The sequence below is a fragment of the Pan paniscus genome, chromosome 8 (assembly GCF_029289425.2).
Source record: "Pan paniscus chromosome 8, NHGRI_mPanPan1-v2.0_pri, whole genome shotgun sequence".
Taxonomy (NCBI): Eukaryota; Metazoa; Chordata; class Mammalia; order Primates; family Hominidae; genus Pan; species Pan paniscus.
Genome location: NC_073257.2, coordinates 23,060,197 through 23,080,448, shown reverse-complemented (window position 1 = coordinate 23,080,448; position 20,252 = coordinate 23,060,197). Strand labels below are relative to the sequence as shown.

General features: G+C 41.9%; 1 protein-coding gene and 1 long non-coding RNA gene across 2 annotated transcripts in view; one reads left to right on the top strand and one right to left on the bottom strand.

Annotated features, from left to right (window-relative positions):
- The window catches only part of CELF2 (CUGBP Elav-like family member 2), an 867,789-nt gene that overhangs the window by 784,648 nt on the left and 62,889 nt on the right, over positions 1-20,252 (bottom strand). The window lies entirely within an intron of this gene.
- Positions 1,316-20,252, top strand: part of LOC117974494 (uncharacterized) — a 58,208-nt gene continuing 39,271 nt past the window's right edge. The window contains exon 1 of the long non-coding RNA XR_004664513.2: positions 1,316-2,406. This is a non-coding gene — a long non-coding RNA (uncharacterized LOC117974494). The remainder of the gene's footprint in view (positions 2,407-20,252) is intronic.

Genomic DNA, 20,252 nt, shown 5'->3' with positions numbered 1-20,252 from the left:
TGGAGGAAAATGCTATTCTCTCTTATCTCTCTCTCCATACTCTGTGTTGGGAAGTTGGTAACAGTGGTAAGAATGTTTCTTGATAATAATGATGTCTCACAAAATTTTAGGCTTATTCGTTTCTTAATCTTCCACTCACTTTTTCTTATATCCAGCCATTGTTTTAATGGATAATACTAGTAGTAGTATACTCATAGCTTTATACATGGAATATTTTTACTTGAAAACACTTGTATATGGCTATAGACAAATATATACAAGAATATCACATATAATACCTATGTAGATATGCAGGTATTATTTCCACTGAAGCGTAGAGGGAAAACCCGTTTGTTCAAAGTCACTTCTCTAAGTAGTAACTGAGGCTAGAACCCAGGTTCACCCAAATGCACTCTTACCCTTGCCGGGTGGTGCATGACAAAATATTCCTCCAATCTAGCGGCTCTCCTGTGACTCTCTCTGGTCTTCAATTGCTCCCTGCCAGGAGGAGTAAGATAAAGTCCTTGGCAAACCACTCCATGCCTTCCACCTGGATGGCCAACAGGGAATTTGCTTCTCTGTTTGTGCCCACCTGGTGGCCCAAGGGAGACACTGTTTCATTTTACATTAGATTCCAATTTCAACACTGGTCGCCAGCATTTGTTGCAACAGAACGTTCATAGGTGGAATGCTGGCATCCCTCTAAATCCGTGTTCTACTCCTTTAACATCTTTAGAACATATGCCTTCAGTTGTTTTAGGGACATAATTGATTCAGATCCCCCAAAGCAAGCACTTTCATATTAACTGCGTGTTAGAAAAAGGCAATACAATCACAGCTTCAGCCATATCTCATTAGGGGCGCATGCATTTCTCAAGGCAAGACTCACTGCATGCTTAGCGCTGAATTTGTTTATCATCCTCCAGAGTCAATGCAAGATGGTACCTGACACAGAAGACTGTAGGACCCTCTGAAGCGGGAGAGGTGGCATTATAGTCTACTGCTTTTTTTTTTGTTGTTGTTGTTGTTGTTGAAATGGAGTTTCTCTCTTGTTGCCCAGGCTGGTGTGCAGTGGCATGATCTCGGCTCACTGCACAGGTTCAAGGATTCTCCAGCTTCAGCCTCCCGAGTAGCTGGGACTACAGGCGCCCGCCAACACACCCAGCTAATTTTTGTATTTTTAGAAGAGATGAGGTTTCTCCATGTTGCCCAGGCTGGTCTCAAACTCCTGACCTCAGGTGATCCACCCACCTTGACCTCCCAAAGTGCTGGGATTACAGGTGTGACCCACCGCACCCGGCCTATTCTACTGCTTTTATCATAATGTGCACAGAGCTGGTGCACAGCCAGCTCTGTTGTTTACATGTGAGTTTCTGTGTGATGTTCCTGGTCCTCTTAAACACAGAAAATTATTTTAGCTTAATTAAAGTTGACAGGCCTCTGTGCAGGTCGCTAGCTCCTGTAAAGGACCTCGTCTATGGGATCAAGCAGGTTGACCAGGTAGGTTAACCTTCAGCTCACTTAGGAGGGAATTTTGAGACTTGGTTTTTTTTTAGCTTAGACGGAGAAATGGAAAGAGAACATTCTCCACTTCTTTAGCAGCTGTAACCTTGGCCAATCTTTGAAGTTTACTCTGGGGGCATGATGAGGAATGAGACCAACCATTTCTCTACCCCTTGGCCCCCCAGCCACCAGGCAAATATTAAGTAGTATAGGAGAGATCAGCACCAGGGGACCCAACAGACATCTGTTTGCTAGAAGCCAAGTCTTCAACCTAATTCAGAAACCTGCTGGAACCCAGTAAAAGAATCTGCAATCAGCTGGGAGGACTCTTCTCCAGGGGGATGCCTTTGAACATACAGGGGCAGCTGAATGATTCCAAAGGACTCTTCTGCCTGAGAGACTGAAAATACAGACTGATAGTGGCCTGGTCATATATTAACATAAAAATAGAATTCTGGCCCACAGTCTGCAGTGTCCAGCCCAGGAGACCAACACACTATCTAGAGAAGCCAGCTATCCATAACTCAGACTCATCTCACTGGGAGGAAGTCAGACTACTGTCTTGTATTATTATCCAGGAAGTCAAATCATAACCCCTGTCATAATTGGAATAAAATGGCTAGGGCTTGATCAATGACTCACAGCTTCCCTAATTTTTTTCCCCTGCTTCCCATTTAGGAAGAAAGCAGAGAAACAGAGAAGGAGTGAAAGCCAAATATAGTACCTCTAACTAATCATCCAGGAAGTACCCCCTCTAGTTAGCCTGTGCGGCTTCCCTATTCCAACAGCCTCCAATCAGGACACATCTGACACCTGTTTTTTCTATCTTAGAGTGGAAAAGCTTTCCCTCTCCTCTGCCAGTTTTTGAGTCTCTGCCAAAAAGCAAGAGATGGTGCCTGCCTTCCTTGCAGTTTCAAACTCTGAGTGAGTAGCCTTTGTCTGTCTTCATTTGGTTGGTCTTCATTTATTTCTATTTGCCCTGGTGTTTTTTTTCTTACCTCATCATGTGGTACAGGGGTTAAGTAAGTGGGCTCCAGAACCATGCTAACTTGTGTTTGAATAGAGGCATCAATGTTTGTGTGGCCTTTGGTGAAATACTCAACCCTCTATATCTCAGTTTCCTTATCTGTAAAACTGGATAACTGGATTTGACTCAAAAGAGCTATGTGAGAATTAGGTGATGTGATACCCATCAAAGCATTTAGAACACTGGCATGCTGATGGAAGCTATTTATATCAGCTTTTTCACAATGAAGCCCATTGTCCCATTACCATCTCTGTTGACCTGCATCATCAGGTGTATATCCTATTAAGATGCAAATTCTGTCTGGGAGAGGCAGTGCATGAAACTCTTGGCATTTACTGACAAATGAACTTCAATTAGCAAGTAAAATTTCTTAGCCTAGAAAGATTCATGGAACTATTATCAGAGGTGTTTGAACCAGAGCAATTTCATCTTGAATAGGAGTTGGGTCAAGGGAGACTGAGACCTACTGAGCTGCATTCCCAGGAGGTTAGGCATTCTAAGTAATAGGATGAGATAGGCTGGCACAAGATACAGGTCACCAAGACCTTGCTGATAAAACAGGATGCAGTAAAGAAACCGGTCAAAACCCACCAAAACCAAGATGGCAATGAAAGTGACCTCTGGTCATCCTCACTGCTCATTATACACTAACTATAATGCATTAGCATGCTAAAAGACACTCCCATCAGCACCATGACAGTTTACAGACACCATGGCAACATTAGGAAGTTACCCTATATGGTCTAAAAATGGGAGGAACCCTCAGTTCTGGGAATTGCCCACCCCTTTCCTGGAAAACTTATGAATAACCCACCCTTTGTTTAGCATGTAATCAAGAAATAGCCATAAAATAGCGAACCAAGAGCCCTTGGGGCTGCTCTGCCTATGGAGTAGCCATTCTTTTTTGCTTTACTTTCTTAATAAACTTGCTTTCACATTAGTCTAGGGATTTGCCTTGAATTCTTTCTTGCATGAGGTCCAAGAACCCTCTCTTGAAGCCTGGATGTGGAGCCCCTTTCCAGTAACAATATGACATCAGCAATCTTCCAGAGAGCCTTTATATGTGTGTGGGTCTTTTTTTTTTTTCTTTTTTTTTTTTGAGATGGGGTCTCGTTCTGTCGCCCAGCCTGGAGTGCAGTGGCGTGATCTCAGCTCACTGCAAGCTCCGCCTCCCGGGTTCTCGCCATTCTCCTGCCTCAGCCTCCTGAGTAGCTGGGACTACAGGCACCCACCACCACACCCGGCTAATTTTTTGTATTTTTAGTAGAGACGGGGTTTCACCATGTTAGCCAGGATGGTCTCGATCTCCTGACCTCATGATCCACCCACCTTGTCGCCCAGGCTGGAGTGCAGTGGCGCGATCTCCTGACCTCGTGATCCACCCGCCTCTGCCTCCCAAAGTGCTAGGATTACAGGCATGAGCCACTGCGCCCGGTGTACGTGGGTCTTTTTGGGGGCTGACAGTCAGGATACTGAATTCCTTTGGATTAGCATACAGTTGTGGAGAATGTATGAGTGTAGAGAACACAGCCGCCACAATATCCAGCCTCTTACAGAACATGGAATGTTCACAGTGGACACGGTTTGGGTAGCCTTATATGTTTTAATTATTGGTAGAAGTAGATGGGACCTCCCTTTCCCTGAAAAATCCAGGACTCCCTGCACAGATGTTTGTATTTCTGATCATCAGAAAGTTATCTGATGAACTCATCACTTGTAATATTCACCGATTTGGCCTGGGAGAATCAACATTTCACTCCTTACTTTTCTGCAACCTCCTGTTTAGTCATGAACCACCGTATGGGGAGCTAGGCCTTCTGGAGCTTAAAAATTTAAAAAGCCTGCTTGCTCTGTGAAAAGGCAAAGCCGGCTTAGACGTTTCTACTGGAAAGTAGGCTAGCCAGGAGATTTTTCTTGACGACTGTTGCAATAGCCCCCAAAGCAAAAGGTTCCTGAGAGGATCTTCATTTTGGAGCCTGGAACCCAGGACTGTGTGCATGAGATAAGGGTAATGAGGGTGCTAGGAGCCAGGGAGCTGTGTTTCATGCTCAATCGAACCTGTTCCTTGGGTTTTTAGTCTGTGAGTGGATGGCTGATGCTGCGTGCTGACATGCATTTTTCCAGATTTTGCAATAAAACAACTGGGACTGTGACACTGTTAAAACTTCACTTTGATTCACTTTGAAGTCCCTTTTCATCTGAGGAAGGCTGTCCCCAGCAAGAGAAGGTACAAGCTTCTTCCAATCAACTCAAAATTAAGACACTGGAGTGAGAGGAGTTTTTAGCTGCCTCAAGTATTTTCTTGGAAAGAGCTGGGGTTTAAAAAATAAGGGAGCCAGCAAAGTCCAATTCTCCCTTTACCTAGATGGAAATAATTTGTTCCCGAAGATTCACTAGAACTACCCCTGGCAGTCTTCCCTGAGCACCCAAGGGAAAAAGAAATAAAAATCTAGAAAAGATGCCCTATGTCACCTGGCTTATCATCTCACTTTCTGCTTCAAGTAGCCAAGTCATTTACTTTGAAAGCCTCTGTAACTGAACATGTGTATTTCCTGTGCTATTTCAAATGTGTTCTATTATGTTTTGGCCTTTTTCACTGATGGACTTTGCACATAGTCCTAATACCTGGTGGTACAATTTCCAAGTGGGAGGCGTTCTCAGTGCAAGCTGAGTAAAAGCAGTGGCAATATCGTTTAGGAATAAATGTAATCTCAAGAGTTGGAGTTTTAGAGTTTTCTGTTTAGCTTCAGCACCCAAGTATCACAGGACCCTGGTTCAGGGAATATGGCCTTCTCTGCCTTACTTTTGCCATCTGTATAGTGGGATGAGCTGCATTAGTGATGGGTGAAAATCTAATGGGCAAATAAACTCCTAAAGTAGCACAGAGGTGGGGGGTGGGGGTGGGGGGGGTTGAGGGCTCGTTCTTTGCAAGCCTTTGAGATTCTCCCTAAGTTTAATTAAGCAAAAGGCCAATCCCCAAAAGTCTCAGGGCAAAAACAAAACAGTTGTAAAAACAAAACAGTTGTCTCTAATGGTGACAGGCAAACATTGTGCTAAGTCCTCCGACCTAAATTATCCCTTTTGCTACTTACTGAAAGCCCATAGAATATGTATTGCTACTTTTTCTTTGTATAGATGAGAAAATAAGTCTCAGATGACAAAACCATCTCTAAATCTCATAGCTACTCTATAACTCTTAAGATCTGTACTCTTAACCAGTTCATCAGTGATTCTCAAGAATTGCTTTAGGGCTGATGCCCAGAAGACTAGATTGTGGATCAGAAATCAGCATTTCATAAAGCATCTGGATGTTTCTACTGTGGGCGGCCATCTGACCACTAAGAAGTTTTGAGCTGTATTACTTTTCACTTTCCTGCTCTTTACTACATACATTTATGTCCTACTTCCCTCTTAAGAGAATTGTAGGAAGATTAAACAAAGGATGACCCTCAAACAAAAAGATAAAGAAAAAATGCTAATGAAAATCAGAACTAGTAAGGAGAGCAAGAGAAAAACGTGGTTCCTTCCAGCTCACAAGACCATGTGGGTGTAACAAAGAACAGTCACATATAGTCAGTACAGTGGCCTCCTTTCCTTGATGTTTCTCCTTTCCTTCAGTAATTTCTCCATGCTCATCATGGTTCCAACGTTATTCCAGTCTCAATACCAAACTGCTACCCATCTCATATTCTGTAGTATGTTTGGGGCTGGAAATTTGATAGCTGACCATGCTAAGAATAGGGTGGGTTGTTTGGGCAGGGGATAGGGGTGGGAGGACACACAAGGCTGACACCAGGAGACTCTAGGAACAGATGATGGCTTAAAGCCAGGAGAGCAGACAGAGTGGGAGCTGCAGGAGATTTAACCAGAGACACTTGAGATCAAGCATAGGGAGTGGCAAAGATTCAAGAGCCTGGTCAGCAGGTGCACTGTGTAGCCTCTACTTGGCCCTCTCAATCCACTCTCCACCCTTCTGCATCTCTCTCTGAGACCAGGAGGCTGAGCTCCATTGAATGTAGCACTGGGGCTCTCTTGCCCTTTGGTTTCCAGTTGAGTTCAGCCAATGGCAGATGCTGGCAGACCAGAGAGAGGCAGGAAGGAGACATGGGGGCGGTCATTGTCAGCTCATCTTCCAACTTGGCAAATGGGGACTGGCAGTGGTAGTACCCTGCTACTGAAGGACATGGCCTTTGTCAGGGCACCCCTACTGGCAACAACTCTCAGGATGCTCTGGTGACCACTGCCTTCCCCTTTATGCCTGAGGGTGACAGTGGCTGCTGCACTGCCTCTAGGGCTTGTGCTTTGGGTGGGCTCTGCTTTTCCCCTTTTGCCCATAACCCTCCTCATTCCATGAAGAGTCCTTGGGGACAAGGGCTCATCGCACTTGGACTGTATGCACTGCCCCCTTCCTAATCAGGCTCCTGGGGCCATGGACCCCCCTAGTCTTCTGCCCAAATGGCTCCAAGCCTACTTGCAGGTTCTGTCAGGTCTGTCTTTTCCATGGGTCGATTATGCATCTGTAATGTTTTCAGTCATAGGCTCAAGGGGTAAGAAAATGTCAGTTGTTCATGGGGGTTGGGATCTGAGCTAGGATACATGAGCTGGGTTATCTAGACTCATGTGAGACCCACTCATGGGGTGGTACAGAGCTGGAGGTGGGAACAGACATGAGGATGTGGGCCAGTGGCTGAGTGGCAAGGATGGCTGGTTCTCCTGACACCAAAAACTTCCAGGATCACCCCAAGGAGTCCTAGTATTCCAAATTCGAAGCAAGCCTCCAGGTCGTTATGAAGTATTTGTTAAGGTAAGTGGATGAAATGTACTTCATTTCACAGTTTGCTTAACTTATAACTTTTAAATAGATGGACCTATGGTAGGTGGCTCTCCATTTGGGCTCCTGCCCTGGGGCCCAGCAAATGCTAGAAACAGGCCTGAGGATACTCCCCCATCCCCTACCCCATGGTTTATATCCTTGGATTCTTCACATTGTTGAAGTTTCCCTTAATGTTGTCCCCAGTTTTCTAAATATTCCTGGGCCGGTTATAAAGCTACTGACTGTCAGCTTCAAAACTCACCCTCTTATCCATCTCTTGGCGTTTCTGGGGCTGGTTTCTATCTTTGCATGGCCAACGAGCTCTTGGTTAAGAGCTAAGTCTCAAGTCTCTTAAGAGCTAAGTCTTGTGTCTCCTTCTATGCTAGAAGGAGACTTCCAGGCTGGAGGAAGAGGAGGCTTCCTCCCTCTTGTTTGCCTCTTGTTCCTATGTGCATCATGGCAGCTTACCATTTATTCCGGCAGTGGCATTTTGTTGAAGCAGTAGCAGCAGCAGCAGCAGCAGCAAGTGAATCCAGCTTGTCCAATTTGCTGTTTGTTTTCCAAAACTTTCAAAACAAGCCTCCTCATGCCCCAGCAACACTAGCCAGTGGAGCCCCCTCCTCAGAGGTCTGCTTCTTGTCCACAAGATCCCATCTGTCATCTTCTGCATTTTAATAATCCCAACTGATGCCCGTAGTTCCTCCAGCCCGAGCTGCTTCATGCAGCTCATTTGTCTTCTGTGATTATTAAGAATTCATCCTTACCCTTTCAGTTACCCAGTAAATACTTCCTTGTATTAAATTCTCTCTGTTAAAATAACTGGTGTTTTTCTGTCCCTGTCGGCACCCTCATCAAACTCTTTTCACAGACCCTGCTTCATGGTGACATCTGTTACCTGTTGGGACACTTGCTGACATTCTGGGCCAAGAGTCAAACCAGAATCCCTGTTTGGGGTCACAGTTAAATACAACTATAAGGTCTAGAGTTGCCAGCCACAAAATGGACATACTTCATCAGTGTCTTGAGATTCGTTCAATTCTCCTCCGTGAGGAACACTTCACTTAGAGAAGGAATATTTGCTGACAGAGCACCTGCCATTTCAAAATAGACCAAAAGCATTAGGGGATATTTATGTGACCAGTGTTTTTATTTATATCAAACTGTGTTTGTGGAAAGTACATCAAGTAACAATGCAAATTACTCCAATAAGATTCCAAAAGCTGTCTGGGCATGGTGGCTAATGCCTGTAATCCCAACACATTGGGAGGCCAAGGTGGGCAGATCACAAGGTCAGGAGATCGAGATCATCCTGACCAACATGGTGAAACCCCATCTCTACTAAAAATACAAAAGTTAGCCAGACATGGTGGCATGTGCCTGTAGTCTCAGCTACTCAGGAGGCTGAGGCAGGAGAATCGCTTGAACTCGGGAGGCGGAGGTTGCAATGAGTCGAGATCGCACCACTGCACTACAGCCTGGCGACAGAGCAAGACTCTGTCTCAAAAAAAAAAAAATCCAAAAGCTTTCTTGAAGCCCCCACCCCTATGAACACTGGCAAAATGCTTATGCTATCACTAGTTACAGCCCAGTCCCATTGAATCATGGCTATTTATCCCACAGGTTTGCTCACTTTATGTGGTGTAAAGTCTAAAATTATGGCTCATCATTATGTAACACCTTGATATTTAGTAAACCAGGAGGGCCTCTAATGGTCTGACCACAAATTCCCTCCCCATTCTGCTCCTGTGGATAAGGTCCCCCAAGCCAAACGTTCGTTTTTGTTGTTGTTGTTTTTGTTTTTGTTTGTTTGTTTTTGGAGACAAAGAGTCTCACTCTGTCGCCCAGGCTGGAGTGCAGTGGCGCTATCTCGGCTCACTGCAGCCTCCACCTCCAGGGTTCAAGCGATTCTCAGCCTCAGCCTCCTGAGTAGCTAGGATTACAGGCGCCCGCCACCATGCCCAGCTAATTCTTTTTGTATTTTTAGTAGAGATGGGGTTTCACCATCTTGGCCAGGGTGGTCTTGAACTCCTGACCTCATGATCCACCCACCTTGGCCTCCCAAAGTGCTGGGATTACAGGTGTGAGCCACCGCACCTGGTCCAAACCTTCCTAATCGAAGGGACAAGGTACGGTTCCTGCTCACCCAAGTGGTGGGTTTCAGTTCTCTGCTGAACTGTGGGATTATCCCAACAAGCCAATCACAGCCTGCTATGGGAACCAGAGGGCATCTCACCCTTTTGATACTACACGTTCTGACTTCCACAGCTATAGGTGTTCATCCTGTCCCCAAGTGCAATCATGCTGTGTGGTCCTGTGTACTCTGACACTCTCTCCTCTCCCAGTCTCTGAGTCCATGAGACTCATCAAGTGCTGTTGATTTCGTCTGCCAGTATTGGGTATTGAGTGCTTCAACTTCTCTAACACTCTGGGGAAGGGGTTCCTGTCTTTCCAATGCGGTAAATAGAGGTGATTAAAACAGGAGGTAAACTAAGATCCCTCCATACATATACTAAGGCTGATGTAATGGGATTTTAATGACAGAAAATTCATTTTTTTCTTTACTTGAAGTAAAGTTATGTGGTATTAATCTAATTAGTTCATTATATTTGCATAGACAGATTTAACATTATCCTGTTTGTAAAGAAGATCCTTAAAGGTCTCTTCAAGTATTAAATAGTCTACTTTATGACTAATCCTACTAGGGAAAGGGATTAAGCTGCTTCCTTTTTCAAAGTGCATCAATTCTTTTAGACCATAATAATATATCAGGATGACCTCTTGATTCATTCTAAGAAATACCTCAGTGGCCTGAAGTTAACTATTTCTTAAAAATGAATCCATTCTTTTCTTCTCCAAGATAGGATTTTACTTGATATCTCATAAGTGGGGGAAGACAGGCGTAGAACTACAGATAAGTGAGGAAAGAGAAATTGAGTTGGAGCATGAGGTCCATATTTTCAATTTAGTAAGCCATCATAAGATTTATCTGTATCTCCCTTTATCCTTTCTCCCTCTGGCTCAGAGGAAGAAGATTCTGTCTTTTCAAGGTTAACCCAACTCTGTGTGTTCCACATCTTATTCCTCCTAGGTTCCTCGGAAACTCGCTCTATCAATTTCTTTCTCTCTCTGCCCTCTTTGTCCCTATCAGCAAACATACTCCGGTCTCCCCACTTTCAAAGACGTTCTCTGAGTTGCCTCAAATTATTTTGCTATTTTCACCTCTCCTTTTACCCTAAACTTCTTTTAAGTGTTTTTTCTTTACTTAGTGCCTGCTTTTTCTTTTCTCTGTCTTTCTCTTTTTCTTTTTCTTTTTTTTTTTTTTTAACAACTCCTCACCTCTTCGAATCTGGCTTCTGTCTCTGCCATTTTACTGAGAATGTTCCTGAAGAGTCAAATACAGTTGCCTTTTATTTTTTTCCAGTCCTTATCTTTTTTGATTACTCTCAAGCTTTTGATCTTGTGGTCTATTTTCTCCTATTCAAAATACCCTGTGACAGGGTAATGTTTTAATTTTCTTCCTATTTCCAGGTTTTCCTTTCTTGGTTTCTTTTATTGCTGATTGATCTTTAAGTTTTTCAAGAATTTACTTAGAGGTATTTTGTTTTCTTCATACTCTCTTCTTCAGTGATCTCATTTAATTTCAGAAATTCAAATATTATCCGCCAGTGACTTCCAAGTAGATATCTGTGTGCCTCAGCTCTCTCCTGGACTCCATTTCTCTACTACTTGCCTTCAATCTTTTCCTGGATGGCCCATTAGCATCTCAGATTCAACATACTTTGACCTTAACTTATTGTTTCCCCAAAGAGATCTCCTTGTCTGGACAAAGCCTTTGTCCATTTTCTCTGATTCTTTCTCCCTAGTGTGCGAGGATTCCTTCTCTGTCAAAGTGATTAAGCCATTCGCCCAAGGGCATACAGACAGCTGCAAAGTCCACATTCAAACTGGAGTTTCTCTGACTCATACACTGGGCTTTTCCCTCTGTAAGTTACTCTGAGGTAAAGAGATTCAACGAGATGTAGTTTTAGCTCTTGAAAGTCCTACAATAAAGTTCAGGAGGCAGTTTTGTAAAAAATTAATGACCCATAATAGGTATTTAAAAACTATTAGTGTACCTTCCCATGTCCCCAAAATGATCATTAAAAGTTTGTATCACAATTTTAAGAAAATTGTACTCTCGTTCTTCTAAAATGTATATGCTCTGAATATTGGACTCTATGCTCCTCCCCTTGACCCTTAAAAATCATCTTCATTAAAAGACAAAACAAACTCTGTTTGATCAACATTTATAGGTAAAATAAGAAGTGATGACTTGAAATCAAAACACATCTCTGTATTTAAGCCCATACTGTAAATCATACTCTCCACATTGAAATGTACTCTAATTAATTTCAGGTGTTTACAGCTATATTATGGTAAGTTGTCATGGTTTTGAACAAGTGAGCATAATTTAGCCATCTGCACTATTTCTTCTCAGTTACAAACCCAGCATTCTGAAATAAGATGGATTTAAATTTGCAGAGACAGCACTCAGAGAAAGCACGAAGCCAGAAATGCTAAGTTCATGAAAATTCCCATCAACCCAACTCTCCCGCCAATATTTGCAAGGTGTCTTCTTGAGTGGGGTTGCTCTCTATTTTTTTTTTTTTTTTTGAGATTTTGTCTCTTTGAGAAGAGGATAGCTTCATCTTTAATTTTTTTTCTCTTGTATCATTTTAGCATTTAATCTTCCAGTGATAAACCAAGGTAGCTTAGAAGGCTCCCTGGTCTCTAGTGAATAAATTAACATTCCTTTTGAAATACAAAGATAAATACCTAAAAGAGATACAAAATTTGGAAGCAGTTAATGATCCTCATTTAACAAGTGATATCTAAGACTGACCTTAGAGTTGGCTGTATCCTATTTAGATATTAAGACTATAGGAACTGGAGCAAGGCTGTGATATTATTTAACTAACGTTCTGCTGCTCTCAATGTAAGATTATATAATCACAGAAAACTTTATCGCAATACACTTTGCCTTCCTCCCTTAACTTGTGACTTCCACTTAAACTCTTAGGGTTCCAACTGTGCAAATGAAAGTGCTGCTTTGGTAACAGCTTGTTGAGAGAACTCCATGTTTCCCCGGAATGTACTTGAAGAAGATTAATGAGTTCTACATATATGCCAAGTCAATCTGTTCCTCCCTGTCAATCATCATCCCAGCAACAAGCATCTGAATCTCTGCTGATATGTTTTCAAACAGATGTGTGGCTTAAATTTTAATTAAATCTTGGGAACAAATGATTACTAAAAACTTTCCAAATTTATGACCAAGGAGTTTTACAGTAGCGTCAAATGAATTTTGTTGAGTGGACTTTGTCCACTTGAGCACTTCTCAAACCCAATGGTAACAGAAAGGGTTGCAAAGATGTTGCCTGTCTTTTGAAAGAACTTGAGTACCTTTCACCACATTGCCGTTAGGCAAATATGGAATACTTGAGGCTTAAAATTCTGTGTACTTTCCTCACTCTCAGCCACCTTTGTTTAAGGCTGTCTGAGCACCCAGTCAATCCTCTACTTATTGTTTTTCTCGTAAGGTAAAGTCAATATAGCCATTAATGCACCTGTAATACCATGAGAGGGACTGGAGCACCAGGACAGGCCAGGGCCTGTTCCCAACACCATTTGCTCCTGTCTGTGGGACCATAGAGTGCTGACTATCATCAGGATTGATATTGCCTTTTATTTCTAAAAATGATGAGTTTCCAATTAAACAATGTCTAAAAGTTTACTTTAGTAGAGATGATTAATTCTGATTCAAAATTTATCAAATAGAAGTGAGAAGAGAAATTGAACTTGTAGACTTTACCATCAACCTCTTCCTCCCGCAGAATTCACACACAGATCAGGATGCTAAGTGAAGAGTGCACCTGGCTTAGGAAGTACCTCATGACCTGGGTAGAGCAGCTCAGTGTGGGAGATAAAGGAGGGGCTGATGTTAGAGTCCAAAGAGACTGATTCAGAATAGGATGTGAAGTCAGGAACTGGAGGATATGGTCAGGTATCCCAGTCTCATAACATTATTTTCTCTTCATAGAACTGTTTGTCCTATGGACGATTTAATAAAATCATTGGTTATTTTATTATCATAAGGATACTACAAGACCTTGGTCAAGTTACTCAATTTTGTTTTAGAGCATGATTAAAATCACCTGGGGAATGCTGTTACACTACAGATTTCTCAAACCTAATCTATACGTCCAGAGTTCAATCAAGTTACCTGTATCTTAAAAAATGTCTGAACTTGTTTCTGACGTAGGTGTTCCCCAGGGCCCACTTGAGAAACTGTGGTTTTAAAGGAATATCAGTTTAGACTGGGATGATGTGTGACCACAAGCGGATGCCAATTCAAATGTATTTCTTTCGAAGATGTGGCTAGTATATTTTGGAAAGATCTAGCGTTGACATCAAGCATTGATTTTTAGCTTGCTGGTACTGTAACAGGGTGAAAGCACAGAGAGACACAACCATGATTTTATGTGCTAATATCAGCAGAAAACTACCACTTGACCATCATCTTAATTAGCTGTTTTGCATTATAAATACTACAAGCAGTCACCAGCTGCAGGTGTATGTCCACCCTCTGGTTTACTCCTATGTAATTTGAAGACACGGCATTAAAAAGACCATTCTATTCTGCATCTAAAATTTAAAAAGTACCAAATTGACACTGAAAATAATTTTTAAGAAGAATTAGTGAAGAGCATGGTATATTGGCCACTTCAGAAATCTTTCTTCTTTCAATGGACCCATCTCAGCACTCACTGTTTTTAAACACCTTTGTAGGTAACCAGGTATCAATACGTGATAGTTTTATGTTAACTCAGAATAATTTCCGCAAAAGAGGAAAGAGCAAAGAGGACTTCCAGACACCCAGAGGAAGAGTCCTTGGATTGTACGTGTATATTTGTGTCAGAGGCATTCAAACCAGAGCAACTCCATCTTGGGTGAGGGCTACAAAAATGAGGCTGAGACTTGCTGGGCTGTGTTCCCAGAAAGTTAGGCATTCCTAGCTTCTAGATGTTTATGGTTAAGGGAACAGATTGATAACGTTTACTAAACAGACCCAGACTTGGGAGTGTCCTAATATTTCAGTATCTTGACAACAAAAACATTCCTAATTTTGCTTTAAAAATAATATTTATTCTTGCAAACTATAGTAATTAAGAAATTAATCCTTTATCACAAACCCTTGTAGCAGAGCACATCTCCTCACGATCTTTTTATCCTGTATAAAAACAAGCATCGTACCTAGGGTGGACTCATTCCTCCTCTTACTTTTGGGAACGTCCTACTCTGTCTATGGAGAGGCTGTTCTTTCATCACTTTACTTGCTTAATAACCTTCCTTCTGCTTTGCACTGCAGACTAGCCCTGAATTCTTTCTTGCATGAGATCCAAGAACCCTCTTTTGGGGTCTGGATCGGAACCCCTTTCCTGTAACATTTGTGTGTGGAGGGGAATGGTGAGTGGGGAAAGTCAATGAGTACACCTCTCATCTCCCATCTGGGCATCAGAGCAACTGCAGAAACTGTTCAGCTTCTACAAGCCTTGGGCATTCTCTTGAGAACAAAGGAACGTTCTTAAATTCTTGCTAAGCCACAGCCTGAAGATGGTGGCACTGCCTTGGAGTCTGTTCATAGCCACTGATGTGGATTCTGGGGTAGAACATCTTTGTCATCCTTATTATACCAAAATTATTTAGTGTTCTGACTGAGGCAGGGGTAGGTTTCATTTTCCCTTAGCAAATAATTCACTAATCTTTAAGATTGCTTCACACTCACCATTTTTTTTTTTTTTTTTGAGATGGAGTCTTGCTGTCTCACCCAGGCTGGGGTGTAGTGGCACAATCTCGGCTCACTGCAACCTCCGCCTTCCGAGTTCAAGTAATTCTCCTGCCTCAGCCTCCTGAGTAGCTGGGATTACAGACGCGTACCACCACACCCACCTAATTTTTGTATTTTTAGTAGAGGTGGGGTTCCCCATGTTGGCCAGGCTGGTCTTGAACTCCTAACTTCATGATCCGCCCACATTGGCCTCCCATAGTGCTGGGATTATAGGTGTGAGCCACTGTGCCCTGCCAACACACTCACCTTCTTTCTACCCCAGCAATCTGTGTCTTTTGTTCTTTATGTCTTCCAGGTTATTATCATCTACTCCCAGAAAGCTTGGAGAATTTTCTCATTCCTTCCTGCTGCATGACAGCTGCTTAAGAGTTTATTAGCTAAATACTGGTGTGGGAAGAGTGACAGAATCTCCATCCACTAAAAAGAACACACTAGGCTCCTCTGAATTTTACAGAGCAGAAATACAGGCTGTGTCTGCATTGCTAGACTCTGCCCAGCAGAGTGATATGAACTACATTTGCTATAATGCTAATTTAAATTGCCATTAATGAGCATACATATTTAAATTGTAGACTAGGAAGTACTATTGTATATCTAGCTTATTTCTATCCTGCTCAGGCTGATAAGACATTCTCCAGACAATTGTAATTATGGGTCATTTGTAGAAAATAAGAGCTGCTTTTTACATAGTGGAAATAAAAATCAATTCTTCATTCAATTACCATTCTTGGCTGTGCTATGATAGCTACTCCTGGTAAATAATCGTGTCAAAATAAAACCAATATTAATAATGATAAAGTTTTAGAGGACAAATTCTTCCTTTGAAGATCAAAATAAACTTTTTTCTTTAAGTCCCTTCCATAACAATGAGTCATGAGTGAATTATCTGCATTCTCCTTTCACTTATTTGGTGATAAAAGATCTTAAAGAAGTATTGCTGCATGCAATGACACAACACCACTTCTGCAGGATGAGCGGTCATAGAAACGATCACCACTCAGTAAATGCAAGAGGAAGAATCACCAAGTGTGGGCTGGGGATCTGTTGAGCAAAGAGGCAGGCCAGCACTACAGGCAGACTCTTAAGTGGGGTGCATGCTCACCTCTGTGGTCTTCAGCTAATTTAGGGGGAGTAGATTAACATATTAATGTCTTAGGTTCAAGAAGCAGTTCTCTAAGCTTGAGACTTCCCTCTTGTTATGTAGATGCTGTTTGTTTTGCAGGAAGCCTTCCACAATAGCATTAAATGTCAACAGCAACCAGCCTACAGGGTCATGGTGAAGAAGGCCAAGGTGTCTGCAGCTCCAGGATCCCCTTTCTCAGCCCACACTCACCTTCTTTCCACCCTCCCAGCAATCTGTGCCTTTTGTTCTTTATGGCTTCCAGCTTATTATCATCTACTCCCAGAAAGCTTGGAGAATTTACTTATTCCTTTCTGCTGTATTAACTTTATGACAATCACACACACACACACAAAAAAAACAGGAATCTATCTTCAGCTGTGGAAATTCAGGCATCTGTAAATTGAAAGCACATCTGGCGAGCTGGTTTGGTTAAGAATGTTGCAGGATGAGTTAGACATCTGCAGGCCTGGGCTCTTATCTGAGGGTAGGTCATTTAACTGTGTGATCTTGGGTAGGTCATTTAAACGCTCTGAGGACTGAATGAAGTAATGTGTGGAAAAGCCCTTTCAAAATGAAATGAAAAAGCTCTGTGTAAATGTCAATGAATCTGCTAGTTTCCCTGAGATGAAAGCTTACTTGAGTTAGAATTACACACAAGTGTCAGTCTCTTAGGATTGCATCTAGACAGTCCCTCACTAAAGCTTGGCCCTGTGTATGTGCTTTTCTTCCAAAGGTGTCAAAGCCCCAGAGGAGAACAACTATGTAAGCAACAGTATTTTCTTCCGCATAAAGAACTGTTGTCACCTATTGGAGGCAATGACTGGTTCTTCAATCACTGCTAGAGATGGCTTGGAGTCTCCAGTGTATCCTCTAAGGTCCAGGCCATATTATAATAAGGTAAAGACCTCTGCCTGAAATTCAAGCATCACTTAGAAAAAACTCAAGTACTGGATTGATTTGGAAGAGTCAAATATATTCCATGGTGTATGTTATCTTTAAATGGAACACCATGATTATTAATACTTTTATTTTTAAACTCTATAGCCTGGTTACTTTTTTTTTTTTTTTTTTTTTGAGACAGAGTTTTGCTCTGTCGTCTAGGCTGGAGAGCAGTGGCATGAACTTAGCTCACTGCAACCTCTACCTCCCAGGTTCAAGCATGATTCTCCTGCCTCAGCCTCCTGAGTAGCTTGGACTACAGGCGCATGCCACCATGCCCAATTAATTTTTTTTGTATTTTTAGTAGAGATGGGGTTTCGTCATGTTGGCCGGGCTGGTTTTGAACTCCTGGCCTCAAGTTATCCACCCACCTCGGCCTCCCAAAGTGCTGGGATAACAGGCGTGAGCCACTGCACAGAGCCAGCCTGGTTAATTAAGAGCAGGTCAGCTCCACGGCCTCAAACAGGGTGTGACATCATTGGAGTACTGCAGTGGTGAAAGAAGATCAACCGAATATTAACCCTTTTTCATGTGTTTATGCAAAAAACCACATCTGGATTGTTTTCACTTGTAATAAAACCATAACATTTTGCCTGAGCAGCTCAAACTGCTGCTGCTGATTTATAAACAACTGTGGTGCAAGTTTAATGCAGCCTCTTGTGGTCCAAGGGTAGGACTTCCTTCTTTGCTTAGGTGTCCAGAAGTCCAGCTCTGAGTGGTTGTTCAGCCTGTGACCTCCAGGGAGAGAAGGAACAACGTTCTGTAGAAAGGACCCAGCCATTTTAAGTGCCATTAGATACAGAAATCAATGCTGTCTTCTCTATGATATTCCTTTTGTAGCACTTTTTGAAGATCATCCATTTGTGTATTCAACAAACATTTGTTGAGTGAAAAAGAGTTGGAAGTGACAGAGGTTGGAGTTGGTGGGTGATGAGCTCAGAATGGGCATGAGGTGGACTTTGAGATGCCTGTTGGCTGTTGACTTGAGAAGTCCAGGAGGGAGTTGAATTTACATGTCTGGACCTAAGGGCTAGTTTACAGCCATCAGTACCTGATGCGTATAAGGTCACCCAGGCAGGTTATGGGGGGTGGCAAAGGAAGACAAAGGGAAGCATATTAAATGACAACAATTAAAGGTGTCTGGAACAAGCTGAGTAGTCACCAGAAAGGTGAGAAAGCCAGTCCCTCCCACTCTTTTGTAACATTCCTTGTGATGTTACTCTGTGTGACTTTATCTGAAGTTTTAATTCTAGAAAAGAGATCTTCAGGGAAATGTTTATGCAATAAATCCATAATTTTTTATTAGAACATTGTTTTTCATGTGACAGCCTATTATTTTTGATTCTATAATATCTTTGCAGTGATAGTTTGAGCAGAAAAGCATAGATACTTGGTTGAAAACCAGAATAAAAATCTAACAGGTCTATTGAGCTAGTGTTTTTAACTTTCTAAAAGAGATAAGCAACTTAGAAATACATCAACATCTATATGTGAAAAAACATGCCAGCATCACTAATCATCAGGGAGATGCAAATGAAAACCACAATGAGCTATCACCTCGCACCCGTTAGAATGGCTTTAATCAGAAAGACAACACACGTTGGCAGAATGTAGAATCAAGAGAGCCATTGTATATGGTTGGTGGGGATGTAAACTAGTACAGCCATTATGGAAAACAGGATGGAAGTTTGTCAAAAAATTAAAAATAGAGCTATCATATGATCCAGTATGATCCACCACTGGGTATATATCCAAAGAAAATGCAATCAGTATGTGGAAGACATTCTCATGTTTACCACATCATTTTAGACAACAGGAAAGATACGGAATCCATCAACCTAAGTGACCATCAGTGGATGAATAAAGAAAATGTTGTCTATATGCAAAACCCAATACTATTCAGCCTTAAAGAAGAGGGAAATTCTTCCATTTGTGACAACACGGGTGAACTTGGAGGACATTAAAATAAGCCAGGCAAAGAAAGACAAATTTTGCATGGTCTCACTTACAGGTAGAATCTAAAATGTTGAAACCATAGAAGCAGAGGGTAGAATGGTGGTTACAAGGGGTCAGAAGGAGAGGGGAATTAGAAAGATGTTGGTCTAGGGTAGGGATGTTCAATCTTTTGGCTTCCCTGGGATGCATTGGAAGAAGAATTGCCTGGGGCAACACATAAAATACACTGACTATACCTGATGAGCTAAAAAAAAAATTGCAAAAAAATCTCATCAGGTTTTAAGACAGTTTATGAATTTGTGTCAGCCACCTTCAAAGCTGTTCTGGGCTTTCTGTGGGTCGTGGGTTGGACAAGCTTGGTCTAGGGTATAATGTTTCAGTAAGGCAGGAAGAATGAACTGTGGAGCTTTACTGTATGGCGTGGTGACTGTAGTTAATAATAACGTATGATATACTTGAAAATTGCTAAGAACATAGATTTTAATTGTTCTCACTGAAAAAAACTGATCCCGTTGTGAGGTGATGCCAATTAGATTGATTTAATCATTCCACAACGTATGCAAATATCCAAACATTGCATTGTATCCCATAAGTACATACAATAAAATGAAAGATGACAGTGTACGCCTATATGTACACACCTGTATACACTATAATCTAAGAACCCTCTACATTAGGACTAGAGCGATATTATCAGAAACATATATACATCCATGCATATTTACTTAATTGCTGTCTCCGTGAGAGTTTTCTTGGCTTCCAGGCATGAAATAAGTGATGAATAGGGCCCCTCTCCTCCAGAAATACACGTGCTATATTTCTAAACAAAAACTCATTACATCCAAAGTTTGAAAATGACCTTGGTAATTTTTCAACTCAAAAGAACATGCTGAATCAAAGTGTGAGGCATCATTTGAATACTGCTATGATAAAAAATAGAAGATAGTGCTTAAAACCTTTAAAAAATGCTTACCCATTCTTGAAGGTATTGGAGAGAGAAATTCTATCAATTCGAAAGCCTATC